Consider the following 15742-nt stretch of genomic DNA (forward strand, 5'->3'; position numbering starts at 1 on the left):
AATATAGGTGGACAAATTGAATGAATGGGTTGGGTTGCGTTACGTTACGTTGCTGATCGAAACTAACGGAGGGAGAACTTGGTTCAAGATCTACAAAGAGGAACTTGAAATGAGAGATAGATTCATTAACTGTGAAAGAGCTTAGCTTAGCTTGCCACAGGGCTGGGGATTATGAGTCTCAAGATACATACACATAATAGTTATTGTGATAATACATATAGTGAATGTGTTTTATATAAATTTTTGCATTTTCATAATCTCATTTCTAATTTATTCAAATCCAATTTTCAATCTCATTTTACACAAATCAAAAGCATTATACAGTATTAATTAGATTTGATGTTCCAATTTTTACTTAAAGGATTGTTTAAGGATTAGGGTTTAATTGAGACGAACCTTACGTTGTTCAGCTATTCAGGAAATTAGGTCTGTGCCACATCTCTTGTGGTAGCGGTTAAACATTTATTTTTCTATGTTAATTATGCACAACTTGTTGCATAAATACTTAATTCGACTATTGTTTTAAGGCTTTTGTGAAAAGGTCTCTAGGTTATTCTCCCACATTCAATTATGCTTGTTGGTAACTCAATGAATACTAAAAAATTTAGATTTCAAATTGTGAGCAGTAGTTAATTAGTTAAAGTGATAACAAACTGATAATGTTGCACAGGTAATTAAAAATAAAAAATCTTTTTTATTATAAGTTAGGTTTTACGTACTATATATCATTTCTGAGCTTCTATGCTTCTTCAGGTTGTCAGGGACAATCAAAGTCGCAACGCTTTCCGCAGCTTCGATCAACCCCACGATATCCTGCTCTTTCTGGGTGCCAAACTAACGTACCCGTAAACACACTTTCAAGATCCATTTTAAATCCACACACTGTTGGTCTAAAAGCTAGACTAGATAGATAAAGATGGAGTACGTACCTGTTTTTTAATATTTTCCTGGAGTTTTTCTATCTAATACTAACCACCTTTGAATGCCGGTTGACACATTAATTTATATGTAATTAGTAGTGAATATAATGACGTGAACACTTTTTATAATTAAAGCTAATGTTGATCTGATATATTTCATTTTTATTTTTATTTTACATTTAATGTTGAAATTGGTTCATAATTTTCTTTACTAGGTTTGTTCTCACTTGATTCACCAATATAATATATATATATATACCTCGCTTATTATAATTTTTTTTTTTTTGAATGCTACTGGCTCTATTACAATGTAGTATCACAATCTTCCAAATTAAAGTCCAATCCGGATACCATTAGACCACATAGTCTTGGTTAATAAAAAAATATATTTCTTGGGATCTTTAATAATTTAAAATGACATTTATACATATTAATAATGAAGTTTCTCAATTATAAATTAAATGATTTAATTTTAAAGTGATAATTGATGTTCCAAATTTTACTTAAAGGATTGTTTAAGGATTAGGGTTTAGTTGAGACAAACCTTACCTTGTTCAGCTATTCAGGAAATTAGGTCTGTGCCACATCTCTTGTGGTAGCGGTCAAACATTTATTTTTCTATGTTAATTATGCACAACTTGTTGCATAAATACTTAATTCGACTATTGTTTTAAGGCTTTTGTGAAAAGGTCTCTAGGTTATTCTCCCACATTCAATTATGTTTATTGGTGAAAATTTGTAAACATTTTTATTTTATGACCATTATACACACACACACACACACACACACACACACACACACACACACACACACACACACACACACACACACATATATATATATATATATATATATATATATATATATATATATATATATATATATATATATATATATATATATATATATTTGACGATAATACCTCTAGATTTAACACTGATTCAACAAAAATCTTAACGGAGGACTATTTGTAGTCAAAAATGAAAGTCAAGGTATGCATTTTGGTCAAATTGAAAGTCAAGGACTAAAAGGAGTACTAACCTAATTGTCAGAGGACCGTTTGTGGTATTAACTCTTTTTATGGGATTTGTATACTTTAGACCAAGTTTCGAACCTGGGTGTCTTCTCCCGAATGTTATCTACTGAATCAGTGAGCTAAACTCGTGCGGTCAGGGACCAAATGCACCACTTCGTTCATAACTGAGGGACTAAAATGGATATGATCATAACTTAGGGACCTGAGTCGGAATTTGGGTATAACTCAGGGATTAAAGATGCAATTTTTTCCCTAAAAATAATCAAAAATTAATACAAATTCAAAATAAAATTTCAAAAAATATAATATTTATCACAATAATAATAAAACACATATTTTCACAATTTAAAATTAAAAAATAAAAAGTACAACAATACCGTGGTGGTTGACGGCAGTGGCTGAGGCGTGGGTCAACAATGGTGGTGGAGAATGGTGAAAGCTGCAGTAACGACGGAGGTGGTAGTTGGAGCGTGGCAATGGCGTTGGCGATGGATCGAAGCCGTGCAATGACAGTTGTTGTAGAGCCTATAGTGGCTCTGATATGCATATGCATATTCACTTAGCTCTTAAAGTCTCTAATACCAAATTAAGTCCATAGCTCTAATACCAATTAAAATCTCTTTATCTAATAGCAAACTAACTAATTCATCAAAATACCTAACTCACAAAAAAAAAAATATTAAAAATCAAACTAATTATTGTTGCCATTATATTTTCATAAATTCAAAACAAAAACAATCCTTACCCATAAATCTAGTTTGCTAAATCCGGAACTAAAATAATTCTACATTACCGTTTAAACCTTTTACATATTCAAATTTGATTACTTTCTTCCCAAATTATCAAAAAACCTATATATACCGAACCCATGCCCGACGCTCCCTCCCTTACTCAGTCTACACCCACTTTCTTCAATCATCAAACTCACCGCTTTCGATCTCACTCTTGTCGGGCGATATGATTATTCCACCTAGGCTTCGCCAAGTCCGCCAGTGCTGGCATTCCTTTAGGATACACCAAGTTTACTTTCACGGTAATAACCTCTTGGTCACTGTCACCAAGGAAGCCGTCGATGTCGATGAATGTGTCAACCAGATTCTTCACGATCACTCTCCTGTTCTTCACAATCACTCCGTTGTCGTCGGCCTCGACATTGAGTGGCTCCCATCTTTGAAGAAGGGGAACACATTCCTGCGGCTATGCTCTAGCTCTGTGTCGGGAAGAGGTGTTTGATTTTTCTGCTTTTGCACAAAGATTACATTCTCCGATCTCTCCTTGCATTTCTGGCTCATCCGCGCTTCACCTTTATTGGCGTTATGGTTCAAGACGATGCTGAAAAGCTTCTTCGAGCTCATGACTTGGTGGTGAAAAAAGTTGTTGATTTGCGACGTCTGGCTGAGATGGTTTACAGTTTGGAACAGTTTATGAGGATCGGTTTGAAGAAAATGGCAAGGCAAATTCTAGGAATAGTGATGGATAAACCCCGAGAAGTGACTCTGAGTAATTGTGATTCTAAGAATCTTACCTTTCGCGAAATTGAGTACGGATCAGTTGATGCTTTTATTTCTTTTGAATTGGGTTTCAATTTGTTTGCAATGGCTTACACTCACATACAGTAGTAGTTTAGTTGTTGAACCCATAAAAATTATTAAATTTCAAAATTAAAAATAAATAAAATTCAAAAGCATGAACACATATATTAATATATAAGAACAAAAAATTACCGTTAATTTATACATATATTCGTTAAAATTCATAATTTACAATTCAAGATATAATAATAAAAATAATCAAAAATTAATACAAATGGGAAATAAAATTTCTAAAAATTCTTAAAATATAATATTTACCACAACAGTAATAAAACTCATTTTTAACAACTTAAAAATTAAAAAATAAAGAAAAAACAAAACGTATCAGAGTACCATGGTGGTTAGAGGCGGTGCCTGAGGTGTGTGTCAGCAGTGACGGTGGAATGTTGTGAAGGCTACAGTGACGTTGGAGTCGGTGGAGTGTGGCAATTGCAGTGGTGATGGATCAGAGTCGTGCATTGGCAGTGGTGGTGGAGGCTACAGTGGCACTGATATGCATACACATATTCACTTACATCTTTAAGGCTCTGATACCAAATTAAGTACATAGCTCTGATATCAAATTAAGTGCAGAGCTCTAACACCAAATTAAGTACATAGCTCTGATACCTATTAAAATCTGTTTATCTAATACAAATTCAAGTAAATTGCAAATTAATTAATTTATGAATCAAGAAAAATTATTATGAGGACTGCAGGGACACATTCGAATGATTTCAAAGCAAGATTGGTGCGTGATTTCGTCCAATAAAAATAACCTAGATATAACTCCCCCATCGAGTTATATGACTTCTGTAATGAAAAACAATGGAACAAATTAGTGGAATACCATCAAACAGAAGAGTTCAAAGTACAGTACGTAATTTACTTGCTTAATAATCGTATTTGATTAGTCTTAATGATTTATTACTATTAAAATTTTTTATTTATGAATAAATTTTATCATAGGCTAAGAGTCAAAAGTATAGGGATTTGCAAAAATGAAATAAGCATCCCCACTGATGGACAATTTTAATAGTATATGTCCTCGCAAGTGCACGAATCAGTTGTAGTGATAGTGTGCAATAGCAAGGGTCGAACCCACAGAGAATTGATACTATGCAATTTAAGAAATAATTGACTTAATGTAATGTGCTAAAATCAAATGCCAAAAATAACCTAGATATAACTCCCCCATCGAGTTATATGACTTCTGGAATGAAAAACAATGGAACAAATTAGTAGAAGACCATCAAACAGAAGAGTTCAAAGTACAGTACGTAATTTAATTACTTGCTTAATAATCGTATTTTATTAGTCATAATGATTTATTACTATTAACATGTTATTATTTATGAATAAATTTTATCATAAGTTAAGAGTCAAAAGTATAGGGATTTGCAAAAATGAAATAAGCATCCTCACTGATGGACAATTTTAATAATATATGTCTTTAAGAAATAATTGACTTAATGTAAAGAAAAACAATGGAACAAATTAGTAGAAGACCATCAAACAGAAAAGTTCAAAGTACAATTTCATATACTTTCTCAACACAAAGAACCAATAATCCCTCCACTGAGACTGGAACTTAGAATCTTTCAAATAAAAGTCCAACTCGGATACCATTAGACTACATAGTCTTGGTATTAGTCTTAATGGTTTATTACTATTAACATGTTATTATTTATGAATAAATTTTATCATAGGCTAAGAGTCGAAAGTATAGGGATTTGAAAAAATGAAATAAGCATCCCCACTGATGGACAATTTTAATAATATATGTCCTCGCAAGTGCACGAATGAGTTGTAGTGATAGTGTGCAATAGCAAGGGTCGAACCCACAGAGAATTGATACTATGCAATTTAAGAAATAATTGACTTAATGTAAAGTGCTAAAATCAAATGCCAAAAATAACCTAGATATAACTCCCCCATCGAGTTATATGACTTCTGGAATGAAAAACAATGGAACAAATTAGTAGAAGACCATCAAACAGAAGAGTTCAAAGTACAGTACGTAATTTACTTGCTTAATAATCGTATTTTATTAGTCTTAATGATTTATTACTATTAACATGTTATTATTTATGAATAAATTTTATCATAAGTTAAGAGTCAAAAGTATAGGGATTTGCAAAAATGAAATAAGCATCCTCACTGATGGACAATTTTAATGATATATGTCCTCGCAAGTGCACGAATCAGTTGTAGTGATAGTGTGCAATAGCAAGGGTCGAACCCACAGAGAATTAATACTATGCAATATAGGAAATAATTGACTTAATGTAAAGTGCGAAAATCAAATGCTAAAGATAACGATCAATAATAGAACTCAGGAAGTTAAGCAATAGACTTAAACCAAAAGGCAAAAAACAAATAGATTAAATTAAACGACAATCAGAATGTATATAACCAAATGAAACCGCAAGTAAAAAACAAAGGCAAGAAAAACAATTGAATAATCCTGAAACTAAATAGCAAGTGATCAATGAAGACTAGCAATTTTGGAATTAACAAAGTTTAGCAAAATTTGGAGGAAAAGAAAGAAAAGATAAAACCAAGAGAAGACGAAGATTAGTCACAAAATTGATAAAGTTGAACAAAGAAAAGCTCTAACTAATTAAGCATTAAGCAACCTTTTCCAATTCAAACAATACTACTCTCAGATTTGGAACAAGAATAATTGCAATTAAATAATCAAAAGAAAAATAAGAGGAAAGAGAAAAAGAATTTTGCTGCACTACTGCCGAACTAGAGACTAAACAAATTGCAAATGCTTGTTGTGGAAATTGCTTGGTAATTACTAGAAGTCACCGCCATGAGCAAAGAAGAAGAAGAAGCCGAAGAATTTGCAGCTATTGCCAACCTGTTGGAATTGCCGCACCACCGCTGCTACCCAAAATAAATAGCCACCGCCGGAAAGTCTACCCATACCGACCGGAATTGGTCCGGGGTAGATTGATGCTTCTTCTCCATTATTGCCCTCATTATATACTATTCAGTGTAACCGCTTCTCCACACTCGTTCGAGAATTAGCCGCAGAAATTAGGGACAACCATAGAGTTGAGGCTACTGGATCGTAGCTTCGTCAATGGCCGAAAAGGATGCTAAGTTTGCGAGCTCCTTTTCCGTTTGATTAGTTCCTGTGATTAGCTAATAATAATAATAATAATAATAATAGAAATAATAGTAATAATAGTAATAATAATAATAATAATAATAATAATAATAATAATAATAATAATAATAATAATAATAATAAAATGATGTTAAGAGATTATTGGGCTAACAACTTTTTTAGGGTCTAGGGGCTATGCTGGAAAGCAACCTGAGTGGATGATATGCGACGTATTGTCTTTCACAATCTTCTTGTGCTTCTATTACATCGACCATAGCAGCTAGTGATCGTAAGCTTGGATTGGGTTCGAGCGCTATATAAAATATATGAAGATAGAAGTACATTCCGATCCCAACGAAAAAAACAAAAAATATATATATTATTGATGAGAATGTTAGCTAACATGCATGTAATTTATAAATCTTGTGTGTTGAAATATGTTGAGTAGTGTGAAGAGATAAGTCAAGGCTCATTCCAAGGTAAAAGACAGAATGATGTACTGTTAGCATCTCTTGGCAGCAATGAGCACGGTGGCTATGTGAGAGGTGTTGGAGTGCATGTCAATGTCCGGGATGTGTTTGGTAAACCAGAGAGCATAAGTCGTGGAAAATCAACTGGGGTTGTTTCTGTTAGTGAACAATGATATGACGAGAGACCAAGGATTCCTTAAACAAGAGATCACCCAAGAGATAGCCTCGGTAAAGCAAGATTATGCTATGTCTATGAAGAACATCGAAACACAAGTGGCCCAAATGTTCTGTATGATGTCGAAACGACCATGGGGAGCTTTACCAAGCACAACGGAGAACAATCCGAAAGAAAGGGTGAATGCCATTATGACCGTGAGCAAGGAGGAAGACAGAAGGGATGCGATAGGAGAAATATGTGAAAAAGACACTTGTGGTAGAAAAATAGAAAAAGAAAAGGAGACCACCTCTTGTGGTTTACCTAAAGAAGGTAAGATGAAGGAGACCACCTCTTGTGGTCTAGCGAAGGAAAAAGAGAAAGAGGACACCTCTTGCTCCCTCAAGAACGAAAAGAATGAAATCACTCCATCAAGACCTCAATCACCAAAGTCAACCCCAATGAAAATGATTCGGATGCAAACTTGGGATAAAAGAGGTATGATCAACACTTTTCTCCGAAAGTTTCATTGTGCTTATCAATTAAGACATGTTTTAAAGAATGTGCGAGATAATGGTGTACTTCAAACCTATTTGGGTGAAGAGGCATCGGCTTTGATTCATAAGGGGTGTCCTAGCAAAAAGAGGGACATTGGTTTGTGCTCCAAAATGCCTAAAGGGCAAGGGTTTTGAAGGATCTTGAAAGTTTAAGACTTTCCCGTATAATATATATTATATATTATGAGTCTTACTTATGGGGTGCAAGTGGACTAGGCTTATTAAGTAATTGGTTGGACTAGACATTTAGGTTTAAGTCTGTATTCCACCAGTGTGCCTATAAAAAGCTTGTATTGATGGGATACAAGATACATTATTCATTATATGGTACTCATACTACTAAGGAAAATATCAGTACACCAACTAGGGATTTGAGTTAAGTATGAGACAAAACGGCTAAGATCGACCTGCACGTCTACCGATCAAGAGGCAACATAACAACGATATCAACTATGGCTGGAGATCAATACGACTTCTGCTTAAGCTAATACGAGGTTAGGTTGTTAGAATAATAATAATAATAATAATAATAATAATAATAATAATAATAATAATAATAATAATAATAATAATAATAATTATTATTATTATTATTATTATTATTATTATTATTATTATTATTATTATTATTATTATTATTATTATTATATGGTTCATTATGATTATTTTATGCTTCAGCTACTACAAGTAAAACTCTTTTTGGAAAGGAACAAACTTTTCTTTAAAACCCAATGAAGTATAGGTGGGTTAAAAGCGCAACTTGAACTGAAAATACTTGGGATAAGGGGGTGGCTTAATGAGGGAAAAGGAGATTATAAAAGAATTATGACTCAAGGAAAAACGAAGTGTTAAAGTCTATATCTTTATGTATCCAAGTGTTAAAGGGGGTGGTTTTTTTTTAATATATATATATTTGAATAAATGTTTTAGGCATATGAACAACTAAGAATAATACATCATCAGCTCTGGACGCCATACAGATTGATTTGGTAATAGTTAGAACGAAGCTCCAGTCCCAGATGAAGCCGACAAGAAAGCGAAGAAGAAGATACAAGTCATTCATGATTTCCCAAAAACCAAGAATAATCTCCCGTCCCAGACAATAAAATGGTAGTGATTAATGGTAGTGATTTATTTGTTGGTTTTAGGGTTTTTAGGCCCACGGAGGTCCAACACAACCGTTGATTGGTGGATTCACCGAAAAATATGCTTATGTAAAATTCCTTGAAAAGTAGGAAGGCAACTAGCAAGATAGGCTATTCTCGACTATAGTTTCTGAATATTTCTCTGTATTCTTGGAGCTCTGTTCCGTTTTTTCATTCCGGGGAGGGGCCATTTTTATAGGTGACCCTCCTCCACTAATTAAATACAAGTTTAAATGTGGTATAATGAAGAATAAAGGGGCTAAGAGTCGTTGGGTCGCCGTTACATGACTCTTTCAACGGCTGGATTGGCTCGCACTAATGGCAGGGCTTTTAAGCAGCAATGGTCACTGGCTATGCCGAGTCTTGTTAGTGTCAATTCTCTGGACTCGCCTCCTCAATCGGTCGCGCTTTCCTCAAGGCCAGCCCACGGCCCACAGCATAAATTCCCTTTATCCCTTTTGGGCCTATTACGGCAAAGCCATTCTGTTGGTCCATCTTTCCTTGGGCCCGTGGCCTATTGCTAGAAAGTACTCGACTCTTGATTACCCCGCTGATTTCCTCTTCCTTCACCCGGATTTGATAGCCCGAATCCCCTTTTTCCCCGCTGTTTCGATTGCATGCATTCAATTTCTCTCCCTTTCTCTACTTATAAATTGGACAGGTGCTCTGCCTTCTTCCATCACTGCCACATTATATTGTTTTCACATTCATCAATATAATATATAGCTAGCTATTGTTAAAAATATATTTCTTGGGAACTTTAATCATTTCAAATAACATTTATATTAATAATAATAAAGTATCTATCTCAATTATAAATCATTTTAATTAAAGTGATAACAAACTGATAATGTTTCACAAGTAATTAAAAATAAAAAATATTTTTTATTATTATATTGTACATAGTCCGATGCCTATAAGCTAGGTTTTACGTACTATATATCATTTCGGAGCTTCTATGCTTCTTCAGGTTGTCAGGGACAATCAAAGTCGCAACGCTTTCCGCAGCTTCGATCAACCCCAAGATATCCTGCTCTTTCTGGATGCCAAACTAACGTACCCGTAAAAACACTTTCAAGATCCATTTTCAATCCACACACTGTTGGTCTAAAAGCTAGACTAGATAGATAGAGATGGAGTACGTACCTGTTGTTTAATATTTTCCTGGAGTGTTTTCTATCTAATATTAACCACCTTTGAATGCCGGTTGACACATTAATTTATATGTAATTAGTAGTGAATATAATGCCGTTTATAATTAAAGCTAATGTTGATTTGATATATTTCATTTTTGTTTTTATTTTACATTTAATGTTGAAATTGGTTCATAATTTTCTTTACAAGGTTTGTTCTCACTTGATTCACCAATATAATATATATAGGGGCTACTGGCTCTATTGCAAATGAAAGTTCAATCCGGATACATTACACCACATAGTCTTGGTTTATAAAAAATTATATTTCTTGGGATCTTTAATTAATAATTTAAAATAACATTTATACATATTAATAATGAAGTTTCTCAATTATAAATTAAATGATTTAATTTTAAAGTGATAATTGATAATATTAAATTAATTAACCTTAAGCACCAAGTACTATCATTTCTCACTGCACGTACGTTCGCGCCCACAAATCACAATAAATATATATATATATATATATATATATATATATATATAGTTCGTGTACTCCCTCCCTAATCCCTATAACCATTATTAATTCGATCATATCATTATATTGTGGCGGATAGATCAGCACTCATCGATCAGCTATGGACGTCGAATCATCGGCTGAACCCCAAGATTGCCGCACCGCCAAGAAGATGATTCTGAAGTTGAAGTTGAAGAAAAAGATTGAAGAAGTAGTAGTTCCTGGCCCTGGCCCTGCTGCGGTGGCGTCATCGTCATCAGAGAAGAAGAAGTTGGAAGCCACGAAGAGGAAGTTGGAGCAAAGCTACGCTGATGAAGCCGACAAGAAAGCGAAGAAGAAGATACACGTCATTCATGATTTCCCAAAAACCAAGAATAATCTCCAGTCCCAGATGAAAGCTCTTGTCTCCGACTTCGACGGTGACGTCCGAGAAAGGCTGCTTGCAAAAATGAAGAGGCTCAAGAAGAAAAATCATAACCTGAAACCAAACTACACTTTATATTCAAAAAAGGCCTACATTTGATCGATCCATCCATGTAACCCAAGAACTACGTGCGGCTTGATCCCAGACAAATCTGGAGTACGTAGGCCGCCTTTAATTCGTTAAAAATTAAAGGTTCAGCTGCGATTTTAATTAATTCCTATCAAACTTGATTAAGCGGTTTGGTTTGGGTAGACCCACTGTACAGGGATTAGATGCCTAGCTCTTAAAAGATGTTGTATCACCACTATCACTATTACAGAAATTATACAGAGATTAGATGCCTTTAAATACATGGATTAGATGTTGTATCTTACCGCAGCTTCGATAACTCTTGCTATATGTGAATTAGGATCATCATCTATATCGCATGCATATTTCTTGTGAATTGTCTTGGAATATCTGTGGGCATGCATATATATTCTCTTCGTTCATAGCTTGGCACATAAGAAGGAGCTAATATAGGTGGACAAATTGAATGAATGGGTTGGGTTGCGTTACGTTACGTTGCTGATCGAAACTAACGGAGGGAGAACTTGGTTCAAGATCTACAAAGAGGAACTTGAAATGAGAGATAGATTCATTAACTGTGAAAGAGCTTAGCTTAGCTTGCCACAGGGCTGGGGATTATGAGTCTCAAGATACATACACATAATAGTTATTGTGATAATACATATAGTGAATGTGTTTTATATAAATTTTTGCATTTTCATAATCTCATTTCTAATTTATTCAAATCCAATTTTCAATCTCATTTTACACAAATCAAAAGCATTATACAGTATTAATTAGATTTGATGTTCCAATTTTTACTTAAAGGATTGTTTAAGGATTAGGGTTTAATTGAGACGAACCTTACGTTGTTCAGCTATTCAGGAAATTAGGTCTGTGCCACATCTCTTGTGGTAGCGGTCAAACATTTATTTTTCTATGTTAATTATGCACAACTTGTTGCATAAATACTTAATTTGACTATTGTTTTAAGGCTTTTGTGAAAAGGTCTCTAGGTTATTCTCCCACATTCAATTATGCTTGTTGGTAACTCAATGAATACTAAAAAATTTAGATTTCAAATTGTGAGCAGTAGTTAATTAGTAACTTTGGACCTTACACTGCACTATCAATTCTCTTCTTCTTGACTCTTGATGAATGGTGATGACTAATTGTTCTTGTAATCAATCACGGGATCCAAACTCATCTTTGACATATTTAAAACATATCAACTTAAAGTTATTAATTAAAGAAAGTACAATAAGAAAATTATAATATTCAAGAAAAAGAATTAATTTGACACTCATCACACATGTCAAGTTTATACATCTTTCCAGCATCATGCATGCTCAACTAAATTTGTTATTGAAATAATATTTTTTTTTTCTCGTAATCAATCCTGAGTGAAAACAAGAGCCTGTACAAGTTAGGAGTTAATGAATTCCTATAGGTATCAAGCACACGTCCACGGTGCTAAACGCAAATTTGGATGCGACAGTGGATATAGGAATTTCCAATATATCATGAGCCATTTAGGTCAGAATATCTTTTATTCATTTCTTCTTTTTTTCCACAACAAAATTAATATATATGATAGAAATTTTATTTTTTAAGAGTTTGCTAATCACTTTTTATTTTGAAGAAATGGTCAAATATACTATCAAACTATACATTGAAATGTAATTAGGCCAGAATAATTTTTTAATTAGGTCATACTATACATTGTCATGTAATTAGGTCATAATTAACCCCATAAGGGTAGCGTTTCCTATTTTGAAAAATATTTTTGTGCTTTTTCGTAATTAATCAAATAATTGGAAAGCCATGTATTTAGTCGGAAAAAAGTATAAACCGGATTAAAAAAAAAAATGGAAATGTAGTTCTTGGGTTATAAGCTGCATATTATATCATGAATTATGGTCCACAATGCGCATCGTCAATTGTTAATTTGTTATATTGTGGACTACTGACATAAGATTCTTTTTTAGTACATTGGATTATATTTTTATAGTTCATTTTTAGTATATTGAAGGTTCGTTTTTAGATATAACTAAAAATGATCTTCAATACATTAAAAAATGAAATTTCGGTGTAATAAAATTAAACATCTATCAGTAGTGCACCTTACATAGTGTACCATTACATCATCTAGGTTGCTAATGAACTTATCTTGATGAGATGAGCTTAATCTAGAGTTGATATTTTATTTAAATATATAAAGACATTAATAAAAAAAATTAAAGAAACAAATAACCATTTTAATTGTGTAAATTAAACAATATTTGGAGTTCAGCAATACCATTTTTATTTTAAATTGACTTCATACTCGGTAGTAATTGGCATTTATTATTTACTAATTTATTAATTTTTTGCTTCCGAAGAGGGGGGATACCCCAAAAAACACTACTGACTAAGACTCAAACACCCGTGTTGCTGTGAATGTTTCTCGCGACGTGCACTCCCAGCTTGTCCAGCAAAATAGCCTCGTTGAATTCTTGAGGGATATCCGTCAACCTCCATAGACCAGGGCTGTTTGAAAGGGCAGCTGTAGCCATCTTGTCTGCCACTTGATACCTTCTCTAAGAGTATGCTCAAAGACCACCCTCCGAATCTTCGCAACCTCACTCCGGCATCTTCTCACGATGTTGTTGATAATCGGCGAGTCGTTGGCACTTTGGCGCAAAATCTCCACCAGCCTCTTCGAGTCACACTCCACAATGAGCGTCGTTGCTCCGTACTCATAGGCCATGCACAGACCTTGCCACACCCCCATGCTTCTGCCTCTATTGTCTGGCAGAGGCCTATGTTAAACATGAAACCACGACACCAATCCCCTCGAGAGTCCCGTAGCAGACCACAGCACCCAGCCAGGCCATTACCTTTTCGGTAGCTGTCCACGTTGAGCTTTAGCCAACCCTCGGCCGGCGTCGTCCACCCCACCTGTACCTTAGCTTGCGTCCTCCTCCCCGTGACTTGTGCCTTGTTAACGCTAAAAGCCGCCTTGGTCTCTCTATCATAGCGGGCAAGCCATGCAGTCTTCTGTCCAAGAGCCATCGTTTGGGACTTGAAAATTTCGTCATTGCGCCATCGCCAAAGCCACCAGAGCCTGGTGCAGAATCGCTCCGGCCAGTTCTCCCCAAAGCCGTGCTTCTCCTCTCCATTCAGGTTTACCTCCAGCCACTCTCTCCACTGCAATGATCTAAGGCGGTTGTTTGTGCGCCAGTGAACGGCGTCCTCCTAAATGCCCTCCACTGCTGGGCAGAACCGGAAGAGATGGTTTAAGTCCTCTGCCTTCCCTGCACACCGAAAACAAGAAGAATTTGATGTTAGTTTATGTCGTGATCTCTCCAAGTTGGTAAGGATTCGCCCGTGTCGGACTTGCCATGTTATTCACGACTAGCTTATAGGCCGATCTAACCGAAAACCGTCCGTCATCTTCCAGTCCCCACCCTACTTTTCTTGAACTAGGTCGTCCGCAAGCACGTAGCTCATCAAGCGCTGTTTGGTAATCATCGGCAAAATGCCTTCCAGAGACTCCCATTTCCATCCGCGGCCTTCATCCCAATAATCACTCACATTCGCGTAGAGGTCCGGCAAGGGAAGCGGGGTGTTAAGCTGTGAATACAAAGGTGAGGGTGTGATCCACTTGTCCATCCAGAATTTGGTACTCCTCCCGTCGCGCACCACTCGATGGGAACCTTCTTAAATGAAGCTCCAGGCCGCTACAATGCCACGCCACGCATTTGATACGTTGCGTCGCCCAGTTGTGCCACATTGCGGGGCCTCCGTCAGCCTGTATTTAGAGCTTAACGTCCTAGCCCAAAGACTATCGGCTTCCGATCTGAGGCGCCAACCGAGCTTTGCCATATACGCCATGTTCATCCGTTTCACTCCCAGGCCCCCAGCATCTATCTCTGTCGTGACAAGATCCCAGTTAACCAAGCTCATTTTGTGCTCCTGATTCTTTCGACCCCAGATGAACTTCCTAGTCCTCTTTTCAATTTCAAGTCCAATGCTTTTAGGGAGGGCTGCCGTTTGCATGGTGTAAGCAGGAATGGCGTTAAGTACGGCTTTCGCAAGAACAACTCGCCCCCCCATGGATAGCGTCCTTGCTTTCCAACCTTTGAGGCGTCCCGAGATTCTGTCCAGGAGGTCCGAAAAACTGGCACATGTAATCCGCCCATGGAAAGCCGGGACTCCCAAATATCGACCCATATCATTCGTACGAGCAATGATTAATTGCCTAGCGATGCTGTCAGCGTTGTTGCCATCCATATTCTTTGGAAAGAATACATGTGACTTTGCCAGACTGATACGCTGTCCCGAGTCCCTGCAGAACCGGTCAAGGCATTCTTTGACTACTTCAACCTGCTCACTTGTGGCCTCTGTGAAAAGGACCATATCATCTGCAAAACAAAGATGTGTTAGTGTCGGCCCATTTGGTGCAATCTTTATACCTTTCCACCTGTGACTGTCCGTCGCAGAGACTATCATCTGACTAAGCCTTTCCATGCAAAGAACAAAAATCGCTGGGGACATAGCGTCGCCTTGCCTGATGCCTCGGCCAGGGCGAAAGGTCTCTAACCGGTCCCCATTCCAGATGACTGAAAGCCTAGATGTCCAGACACAAGTCATGATGAGG

Source organism: Ipomoea nil, unplaced genomic scaffold (assembly GCF_001879475.1).
Source record: "Ipomoea nil cultivar Tokyo-kokei standard unplaced genomic scaffold, Asagao_1.1 scaffold2951, whole genome shotgun sequence".
Classification (NCBI taxonomy): Eukaryota; Viridiplantae; Streptophyta; class Magnoliopsida; order Solanales; family Convolvulaceae; genus Ipomoea; species Ipomoea nil.